This window comes from Monodon monoceros, unplaced genomic scaffold, assembly GCF_005190385.1.
Source record: "Monodon monoceros isolate NGI ecotype Baffin Bay Population unplaced genomic scaffold, NGI_Narwhal_1 Super_Scaffold_12, whole genome shotgun sequence".
In the NCBI taxonomy this organism is placed as follows: domain Eukaryota; kingdom Metazoa; phylum Chordata; class Mammalia; order Artiodactyla; family Monodontidae; genus Monodon; species Monodon monoceros.
Window position 1 is genome coordinate 154,691,697 of NW_021703768.1, and position 12,102 is coordinate 154,703,798.

General features: G+C 42.5%; 1 pseudogene; it reads right to left on the bottom strand.

Moving 5' to 3' along the window:
• Positions 1 to 300: 300 nt before the first annotated feature.
• On the bottom strand, positions 301 to 3,638 carry LOC114891869 (annotated as a pseudogene).
• Positions 3,639 to 12,102: the final 8,464 nt, after the last annotated feature.

The following is a 12,102-nucleotide window of genomic DNA, read 5'->3' on the forward strand; positions in this document are numbered from 1 at the left end:
CCCAATTTATCTCTCCCCCACCCCTCCCCACTTCCCACCCTGGTAACCATAAGTTTGTTTTCTACATCTGTGACTCTATTTCTGTTTTGTAAATAAGTTCATTTGTACCATTTTTTTTAAGATTCCGCATGTAAGCGGTATCATATGACATTTGTCTTTCTCTCTCTGACTTACTTCACTCAGCATGACAATCTCTAGGTCCATCCATGTTGCTGCAAATGGCATTATTTCATTCTTTTTTTATGGCTGAGTAATATTCCATTGTGTATATTACATTTTTTTTAAAGATTTCAACAAATTTTTACAATATATATTGAGCACTAATTCCTGTACAGCTTATTCTTACTAGTTGGGATCCAGCTATTCCAATGTATTATGAACCAGTGAGCTGTCCATGTCTTTTAAAACAAGTCTCAACTGAAATCTCAGAACAATCACAGCAAAAGCCATGGAATAATGGAAGAATTAGATGTTTCCATCATAATTAAGACCAAGGCTCCATGATGGGCAGGAGAGAGCATTCAAGGATAAAAATCAAGTTTTCTACCTAGGTTAGACAGTTACTGAATTGGGATCTTAGAATTCCCAACTTTTATTTGGTATAGTAATAAGATACAAAAAAGGCAGGGGCACCTTTTTTTCCTAAATGGAAACCTTCACCAAAAGAGGTTAGAAGACTTCAAGGCAAGTTCTTTCTCCAAAATGAGTAAATGACATCAGTTCTAACTCTTACTGAGGTTACAAACCAACCATCAGAATATTATCAACTCATGTCTAAGAGGGAAATTGGGAGGTAGGGAGAGGTAAGGCCTCAGCAGAGAAAGCAAGTTTTAAGTAGGGAGACAGCCAGCTTCTGCCCTGAAGTTATTGCTAGGTTGTAACTGAGCTGCATATATGTAGACCTGTTTCACAGAGGAATTGAGTAGCTGAATCCTTTGTTAATCTGGTAGGCACTGTAAACTGTAGTATTTACTGTCCAGCAGAAAGGTGAAAGATGATGTCTTTACAGGGAAATCTCTTGATTCCCCCAGTTTCTACAAAGGCTGTAGCCAAGAATCAAATCATCCAGGACTTGGTATAATGTCAAGGTAGATGATCCAGTGTTCAGCTGACAACTACTTTATAAAATTATTTCACTCCCCCAAAAGGGGATTAGTGGTTGATGGAGAGAAAGCATTAAGCATGTCTGTACCAATAAACAGGTTCCCTTAGAGGTTTCCCACTGCTTTCCAAAGTCATGATTGGTTCTTCTAGTCTGAGAGATCTTGGCTGCAAGGGGTGGGGATGACTGCCAAGGCTCTCAGGTGTTTAAGCGTTTGCATAGCTCATCCAGTGGTAATGGGGGCACATACAGCTTTTCTGATAGTACATAGTATGTATGTTTGTGCTTGGCTAAGCTTCTCCAGCAAACTTAAGCTCTTCTAGTGGTGAAAAGACTAGTAGTAAAGACTACTAGGTGGTGAAAAGACCCCAGGAGGGCTCAAAAACATCACCTACTCATTGTATGGCCCTTCCTAAAGGGCTTAGAGAATGCTTCTTCCTGACCCTAAATCAGTAGGCTGAGAAAGGAAATGGGAGTAGGGAGTCCCCACCAACCTGGGGAACTGAGACTTCTAGCTGTCTGCTCAAGGGCTGAATCCAGCCTCATTCAGTACCTTCTGATACCTCTTAGGTGCTGTGTCTTACGTACTCAGTCTCCAGGAACTTCATAAGAAATCTGGCTAGAGAAGAGTGAGGCTCTCTGCCTAAGTCTCTGTGCCTTCAGTGAGACCATGTTTAAAACCTCTATGGGAAGGAGGGACCTCATGCTCAGGGGAAAGTGGTTTAAGGCTGTTTGTTGGAGAAGTCAAGCCAAGCAGAAAGCCATTACTTCCACCCAACGCTTTCCTTTTTCTCATAAGCTAAAATTAAGGATGGCACAAAGTCAGGCCCCAAGAGAAGAAACAGAGATGATCCATGCACCATCTCTTGCACAGAGGCTGGAATTTCCCAGCAGTTTGAAAGCCAGATGCTTTGTTGACTGCCAAGGGCAGGTCAGGAGACTGATAGCTTCCAATCCCAGCACTTAAGGAAGCAACTCTTAACGACTTCAAGTTTTTTTCAGTAGCATTTGTGTTTCATTTCTCACCAGAAATGAGTTTACTGGTCCAAATTCTGTCCTAAGGAGGATCACTACTGGTCTCGTAAGCTAACGCCTTTTTGGTCTGAAGAAGCACATGGATTTTAGGTAATGCAGCAACAGACTTTAGCAAAGGTTGGTTAAAGCACAGAAAGCTGGAGGGACCAGAAATGAATCCAGATGTGCTGGGGAAGAAGAGAGCCATTTCTACCAGGACTTCTGGTGGGTGAAACAGAGGCACGCAGCTCAGGGGGATGGGCGGGCTACAGGAAGAAGGGTGAAACTGTTTAGGTTCTCAGAGGAAGGGAGGAAGATATGGTCCAAATTCCAGAAAGTCCTCGCTTCATCAGTTACCATCATCACCCCAAGATCATTGAAACAGGGACTTGCCTGTGTGATCTGTACCAGTTCCCGCTGGCCTCGGCCTCTGCCAGACACAAGGTGCACCTCTGAAGCAAGACAGGCATGCCCAGAGGTGACACAGCATCTTTGCTCGCCCTGGTCTTAGGAACACTGCAGATTTTCTTGTTAGCCTGCCCATCTATAAGCTGGCTAACTGTGGGCCCAGACATCTCGAGCTATGTCCCTGTAAAGCACTGAAGAAGCCAGTAGAAGCCCTCAGGATCAGAAGACATGCACGGCTCAGATCACGTACTGCCGGCAGATGGGACACTGGTTCATGCACTTGCCACACTTGGTACAGGTGACCATGTGGCTGCACTCCAGCAGAACACAGTCGATGGGCGAGTCCATGCAGATCCGACACAGGTTCTCCTCCAGGCTGGATGGCACTGCTTCCCTGCTCCCCTGTTTTGGTCTTCAGCACCACACACCAGCTGCTGGAGTCCCTTCTGACCCTTGTACAGCCACGTCACCCTCCATCAGCTCCCACTTCTCACAGCAGCGCTTGTAGTTGATGAAGTTGTGAGCCAGGATCTCTTTGAGATGCCACACAGTTAGACCTTCAACGTCCTCCGGTTGGTCAGGTCAGACAGAGAGGCCCTCCAGCCTCAGCTATCCTCTGAGTTGACGGTCTGCGTCCACCCTCAGTAGGTGCTCTGGCTGTGCTCTCCAGGTAGATGGGTTCCTCTTGGTCCTGAGACACATGGCCATTGGCCTTCCTGGCCACGCTTGTGAAATGCGCCCCACAGGCCTTGCAGCTTGGTTCCGAGACCGTGGGGGAAGGGAAGGAGCTGTACCCAGGGATAGAATAAGCCTGCGACCTGGCTTCATGGGGCGGTGAGGCTGCCTCAGGCTGTCCATCCAGGCAGAAACAGTTGCAGCAGGTTGCCCACATAAAATCTGGGAGGGGAGGGGAGAGGCTGGATCCTGCCTGTGTACACCTCAGGCAGGGGAGCTGTGGGCTGTGCCCTGGTGGCATCTTGGGGCTGAGGGGCGGTCACGACATCCTCACGGCAGCCCCAGGAGTTTGCCATACAACATCTTTATCCATTCCTCTGTCGATGGACATTTAGGTTGCTTCCATGTCCTGGCTATGGTAAATAGTGCTGCAGTGAACATTGGGGTGCATGTTTGATTTCAGATTATGTTTTTCTCTGGATATATGCCCAGGAGTGGGATTACTGGGTCATATGGTAGTTCTATTTTTAGTTTTTTAAGGAACTTCCATAGTGTTCGCCATAGTGCCTGTACCAATTTACATTACATTCCCACCAACAGCGTAGGAGGTTTCCCTTCTCTCTACACCCTCTCCAGCACTTATTGTTTGTAGATTTTTTGATGATGGCCATTCTGACTGGTGTGAGGTGATATCTCATTGTAGTTTTGATTTGCATTTCTTTAATAACTAGCAATGTTGAGCATCTTTTCATGTGCTTTTTGGCCATCTGTATGTCATTCTTGGAGAAATGTCTATTTAGATCTTCCACCCATTTTTTGATTGGGTTGTTTGTTTATTTCATATTGTGCTACCTGGGCTATTTGTATATTTTGGAGATTAATCCCTGGTCAGTCACTTTCTTTGCAAATATTTTCTCCCATTACGAGGGATGTCTTTTCGTTTTGTTTATGGTTTCCTTTGCTGTGCAAAAGCTTTTAAGTTTAATTAGTATTTAAGTTTAATTGTTTATTTTTGTTTTCATTTTCATTACTCTAAGAGGTGGATCAAAGAAGATCTTGCTGCTATTTATGTCAGAGAGTGTTCTGCCTGTGTTTTCCTCTAAGAGTTTTACAGTATCTGGCCTTACATTTAGGTCTCTAATCCATTTTGAGTTTATTTTTGTGTGTGATGTTAGGGAGTGTTCTAATTTCATTCTCTTACATGTAGCTGTCCAGTTTTCCCAGCACCACGAACAAAAGAGACTTCCTTTTCTCCATTGTATATTCTTGCCTCCTTTGCCATAGATTAGGTGACCATAGGTGTGTGGGTTTATCTCTGGACTTTCTATCCTGTTCCATTGATCTATACTTCTGTTTTTGTGCCAGTACTCTACTTTTTGTTTGTTTTTTGTTTTATGTTTGTTTTTGGCTGTACCACGTGGCATGTGGGATCTTAGTTTCCCAACCAGGGATTGAACCAGTGCCCCCTGCAATGGAAGCGCAGAGCCCTAACCGCTGGACTGCCAGGGAATTCCCAGTACCATACTGTTTTGATTACTGTAGCTTTGTGTATAGTCTGATGTCAGGGAGCCTGATTCCTCCAGCTGTTTTTCTTTCTCAAGATTGCTTTGGCTATTTGGGGTCTTTTGTGTTTGCATACAAATTGTAAACGTTTTGGTTATAATTCTGTGAAAAATGCCATTGGTAGTTTGATAGGGATTGCATTGAATCTGTATATTGCTTTGGGTAGTGTATTCATTTTGACAATATTGATTCTTCCAATCCAAGAACATGGTATATCTCTCCATCTGTTTATGTTATCGTTGACTTCTTTCATTAGTATCTTGTAGTTTTCTGAGTACAGATCTTTTGCCTCCTTAGATAGGTTTATTCCTAGGTATTTTATTCTTTTTGATGTGATGGTAAATGGGATTGTTTCCTTAATTTCTTTTTCTGATCTTTCATTGTTAGTGTATAGGAATGCAAGTGATTTCTGTGTATTAATTTTGTATCCTGCAACTTTACCAAATTCATTGATGAGCTCTAGTAGTTTTCTGGTAGCGTCTTTAGGATTTTCTATGTATAGTACCATGTGATGTGCAAAGAGTGACAGTTTTACTTCTTTTTTTCCAATTAGGATTCCTTTTATTTCTTTTTCTTCTCTGATTTCCATGGCTAGGACTTCCAAAATTATGTTGAATAAAAGTGGCAAGAGTGGACATCCTTGTCTTGTTCCTGATCTTAGAGGAAATGCTTTCAGCTTTTCACCATTGAGAATGATGTTTGCTGTGGGTTTGTCATATATGGCCTTTATTATGTTGAGGTAGGTTCCCTCCATGCCCACTTTCTCGAGAGGTTTTTTTTTAATATTTATTTATTTTGGTTGTGCTGGGTCTTAGTTGCAGCACGCAGGCTTTTTAGTTGCGACATTCAGACTCTTAGTTTTGTCATGCATGTGGGACCTAGTTCCCTGACCAGGGATCAAACCTGGGCCCCCTGCATTGGGAGTGCAGATTCTTACCCACTGGACCACCAGGGAAGTCCCATCTGGAGAGTTTTTATCATAAATGGGTGTTGAATTTTGTCAAAAGCTTTTTTTCTGCATCTATTGAGATGATTATGTGGTTTTTATTCTTCAGTTTGTTGATGTGGTGTATCACATTGATTGATTTGCATATGATTGAAGAATCCTTGCAACCCTGTGATAAATCCCACTTGACCATGGTGTATGATCCTTTTAATGTGTTGTTGGATTTGGTTTGCTAGTATTTTGTTGAGGATTTTTGCGTCTATGTTTATCAGTGATATCGGCCTGTAATTTTCTTTTATTGTGGTATCTTTGTCTGGTTTTGGTATCAGGGTGATGGTGGCCTTGTAGAATGAGCTTGGGAGTGTTCCTTTCTCTGCAATTTTTTGGAAGAGTTTCAGAAGGATAGGTGTTAACTCTCCTCAAAATGTTTGGTAGAATTCACCTGTGAAGCCATCAGGTCCTGGACTTTTGTTTGTTGGGAGTTTTTAAATCACATTTTCAATTTAGTACTTGTGATTGGTCTGTTCATATTTCTTCCTGGTTCACTTTTGGGAGATTGTACCTTTCTAAGAATTTGTCCACTTCTTCCAGGTTTTCTATTTTATTGGCATACAGTTGCAAGTCTCTTTGGATCCTTTGTATTTCTGCGGTGTCCATTGTAACGTCTCCATTTTCATTTGTAACGCTATCGATTTGAGTCCTCTCCCTTTTTTTCTTGTTGACTCTGGCTAAAGGTTTATCTATTTTGTTTATCTTCTCAAAGAACCAGCTTTTAGTTTCATTGATCTTTGCTATTGTTTTCTTTGTCTCTGTTTCATTTATTTCTGCTCTGATCTTTATGATTTTTTTCCTTCTACTAACTCTGGGTTTTGTTTGTTCTTCTTTCTCTAGTTGCTTTAGGTGTAAGGGTAGGTTTTTTATTTTCTTGTTTCCTGAGGTAAGATTGTATTCCTATAAACTTCCCTCTTAGGACTGCTTTTGCTGCATCCCATAGGTTTTGGATCACTGTGTTTTTATTTTGAGTGGAAGGTGCTGGGACTTGGTTTTGGGTAAACTAGATACATTGAGATGCTTTCCCTGTGCACACCAGATAAAAGACTTTAGCAGAGTTTCTCAGTTTGCTGGACTGACAAGGAGGGAAGAGGCCTCAGAGGCCTGGACCTGTGATGGAGCTCCGAGTCCAGAGGAGATTGGGCTCTGGTGACTCTGAGCTGTGGTCTGCAGACCCAGGGCAAAAGGCAGACAGGCCTGTCCCTGTGAGGCATGTGAGCAGTTCCCACAGAGCTGGGATGGGATGACTGAGTGACAAAGGAGCCATCCTGGTGTTGGGGCAGCAGCAGTATCCCCTCCAAGAACCTGCAGCCAGATGCAGCCAGGAGTCACTCCAGGAGGAGGTGGGGACAGTGGAGCTGGGGGGTGGGGAGCTGCTGGGAGCCTGAGGGGAAGATGGGGCACAGAGAGGGACTGGGAAATTGAAGGTGACTGAGACATGGGGGGCTCTGAGGGCTTGGCCAGCCCAGTGAGGTGAGGCTCCCCTCAGGGAAGGAAACAGCCAGGCAGTTCTGACCCCTTCCCATTCCCCCAAACTGAGAGCAGGTGGTCAGGCTGGATGAGCAGCACCATTCTGAGGTTCAGTCTCCTGGAGTGAACAAAATTAAAAAGGCAGGACATCCACTGGACCAGAATGGAGTAGGTCTTCATGACATATAAATAAAGGACACAGGGGCCCATGTACTGATGGTGCTGCCAGTATCTGTGCTGTGAATTAAAAAACGCTCAGGGTGGGACTTCCCTGGTGGTCCAGTGGATAGGACTCCACACTCCCAATGCAGGAGGCCCGGGTTCAATCCCTGTTCGGGGAACTAGATCCCGCATGCATGCCACAACTAAGAGTTTGCATGCCGCAATGAAGATCCCACATGCTGCAACTGAGACCCGGTGAAGCCAAAAAAAAAAAAAAAAATCTTTAGAAGAATATAGTATATTAAAAAACTGTTCAGGTCTTCTCACTGTCTGTGGATGCCCGGAGTTGGGAGCCAAGTGTCTTCTCTGGGTAGTGGTATTTATGGAACATCAGTCCCTTGGCCTGAGCATGAGCCACTGTGCTGACATGTGACCTTATGTGGGAGCCATAAAGTAAATGAGAAAGGAGGTGGCCAATGGTGTTTTAAGCGTAGGCAGCTTCCGACTGAAATGCTGCTTGGAGATCATGTGTCCTGTAAATGTCTTCAGGGTTCTCCAGGTAACTGTGACCTTAAAATATTTGGTTCAGATCCAAAGAAATGCACATTCCGTGTTTTACCTCAGTGCTTTTAAAAAGGAGACTGCCATATGACAGAAGTACTACTTTTCTTGGACAACCAAGTCAGTTTTCACAGAAACGCTGGAGCTTGCAGGAAGCTCTGACTTTCAGGAGCTCTAAAGCCAGCCTTCTTGTGCACGTTACCCAGAGGGGGATCAGTCAGTGTTTAATCTTTACATTTGCTTCCAATTTCATAAACACTGATCACTGTGAGAACTGGTGCAGATACTAGGGAAGGTTTTTGCTGATTTTCCTATTTGCTTTAGTTCGTTTTGTAGAAAGTATGTCATAGTTAAAAAAAAAAAAAAGGTAGCACTGGGTGGTAGTATTTCTAGAAGCCGGGCAAATGCAAGTGTAAACCTTTCTTTACAAACCCTTATCCAACTCAGGTTTTACAGAGAATAAGTTCTAAGGAATATACCTTTGTTGTTAAAAACCCAAAAATCCCAGAAACACTAATTTAACCCAAAAAGAAACATGAGTCAGCAGAAAAATCATAGAATCAAACCTACAAATTTTCAGATATTGGAGTAACCAGGCATAAAAAATAAGTGTATTTAGTATATTTAAAGGAATAAAGTAAGGCATTTAAATATTAGTAAGAAGCAAGAGACTATAAAGACGATTAAGCAGGTCATAAACAAATCAAAGAGAACTTGTAGAAATAAAAATATATTCTTTAAAAAAAATCCATGGGTGTATTTTCTGAAGAATTGGGAAATATGATAAAAAGTAAGAGATGGGAGAAGGGAGAGAAGATTTAGTATAATAACATAGTTATCTAAGTGGAATTACAGAAGGAGAGAAAAGAACATGGGGCAGAGGAAAGAAATAATGGCTGAGAATTTTCCAGAATTGATGGAAGTTGTCACTTCTTAGGCTCAGGAAGCCCAGTGGGTCTGTAGCTCTACCTCGTCACATCTTAATGAAAGTCCATAATCTCAAAGACACCCTAGAATTGTATACCCAAAACTGTCATTCACGAATGAGGTGAAATAAGACATTTTCATCTGAGATAACTGTGGTTTTCAGTAAGAAATGTAAATTTGGTCTTGTCCTTAATCCTGGCACAGAGCTCCTAATATTCTTGGAATTTCCTAAGTAATTAGAGTGATAGAGGTGTGTTAATATTTATAACAAGCTCCTGTCAACCACACCAGACTTTATGTTAAGGAGGTGACTTTTAGAAAGCCTTGAAGGATGGGACCTGGTTGCTAGAGGACTCAACCATGTGATTCGAGGGTTAGAACTTTCAATCCCACTCGCTGACCTCTGGGAAGGGGAGAGGGGCTGGAGCTTGAATCAGTCACCAAAGGCCAATGATTTAATCAATCATACCTTTACAATGAAGCCTCCATAAAACCCCAAAAAGATGGGGTTTGGAGAGTGTCCAGGTCAGTGAATACATGGAGATATGGGGAGAGTGGCATGCCCAGAGAGGGCATGGAAGCTCCATGCCTCTTCCCACATACCTTGCCCTTTGCATCTCTTCCATTTGGCTGTTCCTGAGTTATATCTTTTAATAGTAAACCAGTAATCTACTAAGTAAAATGTTTCTCTGTATTCTCTGGGCCACTCTAGCAAATTAATTGAACCCAAGGAGGGTTGTAAAAACCTATCTATAGCCAGTTGGTCAGAAGCACAGGTGATAACTTAGACTTGTGATTGCTGTCTGAAGTGGTGAGGGGGCAGTCTTGGGGGACTGAGCCCTTAACCTGTGGGCTCTGATGCTATCTCCAGGTAGATAGTGTCAGAATTGGATTGAATTGTGGGATACCCAAGTGGTATTGGAGACTTGCCTGGTGTGGGGAGAGAACCTACACATCGGAATTGGGTGCAGAATTGTACAAACAAACAAAAAGTTTAGAATTTAAATATTCTCAAGAATGACTTTAAGGCAGAAGGAAAGTCCCATAGAAGAAACCCCATAAGGGAAAATATGAAATGCAAGATTAGAATGAATTGTGCGTGGGGGGGGGGAAGGTAAATATGTGGATAAATCTAAAATGCTGAATCTGAAAGTTGATATTTATAATGCCTAATTTGGGAGTGAGTTTATGCTAATGAGGTGGCACAGGGTGGACCCATAGATGGCCTTAGAATGGGACCAGACACCATGAAGACCAAGTGATAAGAGGGTGGGAACTTTCAGTCACACCCCAACCTCCAGGGAGGGAGGGGGTCTGGAGATTGAGCTCCATAAAAACTCTGGAACAAGATTTGATGAACTTCCAGGCCAGTGAACACTCGGAGGTGCTGGAAGGGTGGTGCCTGGAGAGATCATGTGCGCTCCATGCATTGAACCCCCATACCCTGCCCTACATATCTCTTCCATTCGGCTGTTTCTCAGTTATATCTGGAACGCAGGTCATAAACCAGTAAACCTAAGTAAAGTGTTTCCTGAGTTCTGAGTCACTCTAGCAAATTAATCGAATCTGAGGAGGGGGTCATGGGAACCCCTGAATTTGTAGCCAGGTTGGACAGAAGTGTTGATGGCCTGGGCGCCTCATGGCAATTGGCATTTGAAGTGGGGGCCGTCTTGTGGGCTGAGTCCTTGAACCTGTGGGGTCTGACCACTAACTCAGGAACTTAGTCTCAGAATTGGGTTGAACTGTTGGACACCTGGTTGGAGTCAGAGAATTGGAGAGTTGGTTGTTGGAAAAGGCACCACATATTTGATGTCAGAGAAAAAAAACACAGAAACCTCTCTCATTAATCGGCAAATCAACAAAAGTCAGTAAAGACAAGATGATAATAACAGAATCAATAAGCTTGATCTAAAGCATCTATCAACCATTGCACTCAGTGATTGAAGAGTACACATTCCTATCAAAAACACATGGAACATGTCCTTGTTCTCAACCCTAAAATTTCCACAACTTTCAAAGAATTGGTTTCATAGAGACCATATCCTTTGACCAGATTTTACCTAAAAAGATACCAATAAAAAGATAACTAAAAATCCTTCATCACTTGAAAGTTAAGAAAGTCACATCTAAATACCTCATGGGTCAAAGAAAAAAGTCATCACAAATTATCAGCTACTTAGAAATGAAATGACAATGAAAATACAACAAAATTTGGTTGTGGGTTTATATTAGGGTTAACTTTATAGCTTTAGTCATATTATTTAAAAAGACCAAAAGTTTAAACAGTTGTGCCTCTGACTTAAGAAGTTAGCAAAGTAATGACATAATAGACTCAAAGAAAGTAAATAATAAACAGAAATTAAAGAAGTAAAAAACTGAGAAGCAGAGGAGCAACAAAACCAAGTATTTTTAGTTAACAGGGCAATAGGAGTGGGAAGAGAATCCTGGGGGCTGCATGGGAGGCAGGGGAGCCAGGTCTGCACTCTCCTTTTGCCCAGCCTTTTCTGGAAAAAACCCCTCTCTTCCCACCGGACTGCTGTGTTTCCTTGCCATGTTCCCCTTTCCACCTGGTGTTGCACGTAACTTGATCTTCCAGAAGCTCTCTTTAAAAATATATATTTTAAAAATATATATTTACTTTGTCCCATTTCTTCTTCTTCCCATTTTCATTTCTTTCCACCTGGTGTTGCAGGCAACTTGATCTTCCAGAAGCTCTCTTTAAAAATATATATTTACTTTGTCCCATTTTCTTCCGGGTTTATCTCTGTGTTGCTTCTGTGTAGTTGAGGTCTTTCTATGTTTAATATGTCGGTTTTGCGTCTGTATTTTTTCCCCCACATTTCATAAGCACTTATCCCTCTGTCATCACCATGGATGTTTTTTGTGGCTTCCAGTATTTGGATATCACTTGGTTCACTCAACTAGGCCACAGATGGACATTCGATATGTTTTCTTTGTGCTTTCTCTCTCTTTTTTAGATGATAATATTTTGATACACATCTTGCAGATAAGTCTTGTGGGATGATTTCCTCTTGACTCTTTGTATTTCAGATTTCATGGTTCACTATGGGCATGGGCAAGATGCTAACCCCCTAGTGGGTGGCACTCAGCCAGTTGTGCTGCGTTCTTTTCTTGGCACTGGTTCCAGGAGTATTTATAAATAGATTTGAGAAAAATTATCAAGTTGGAAAGCTGAGACTGAGTTGGATGGAGACCCCATTGT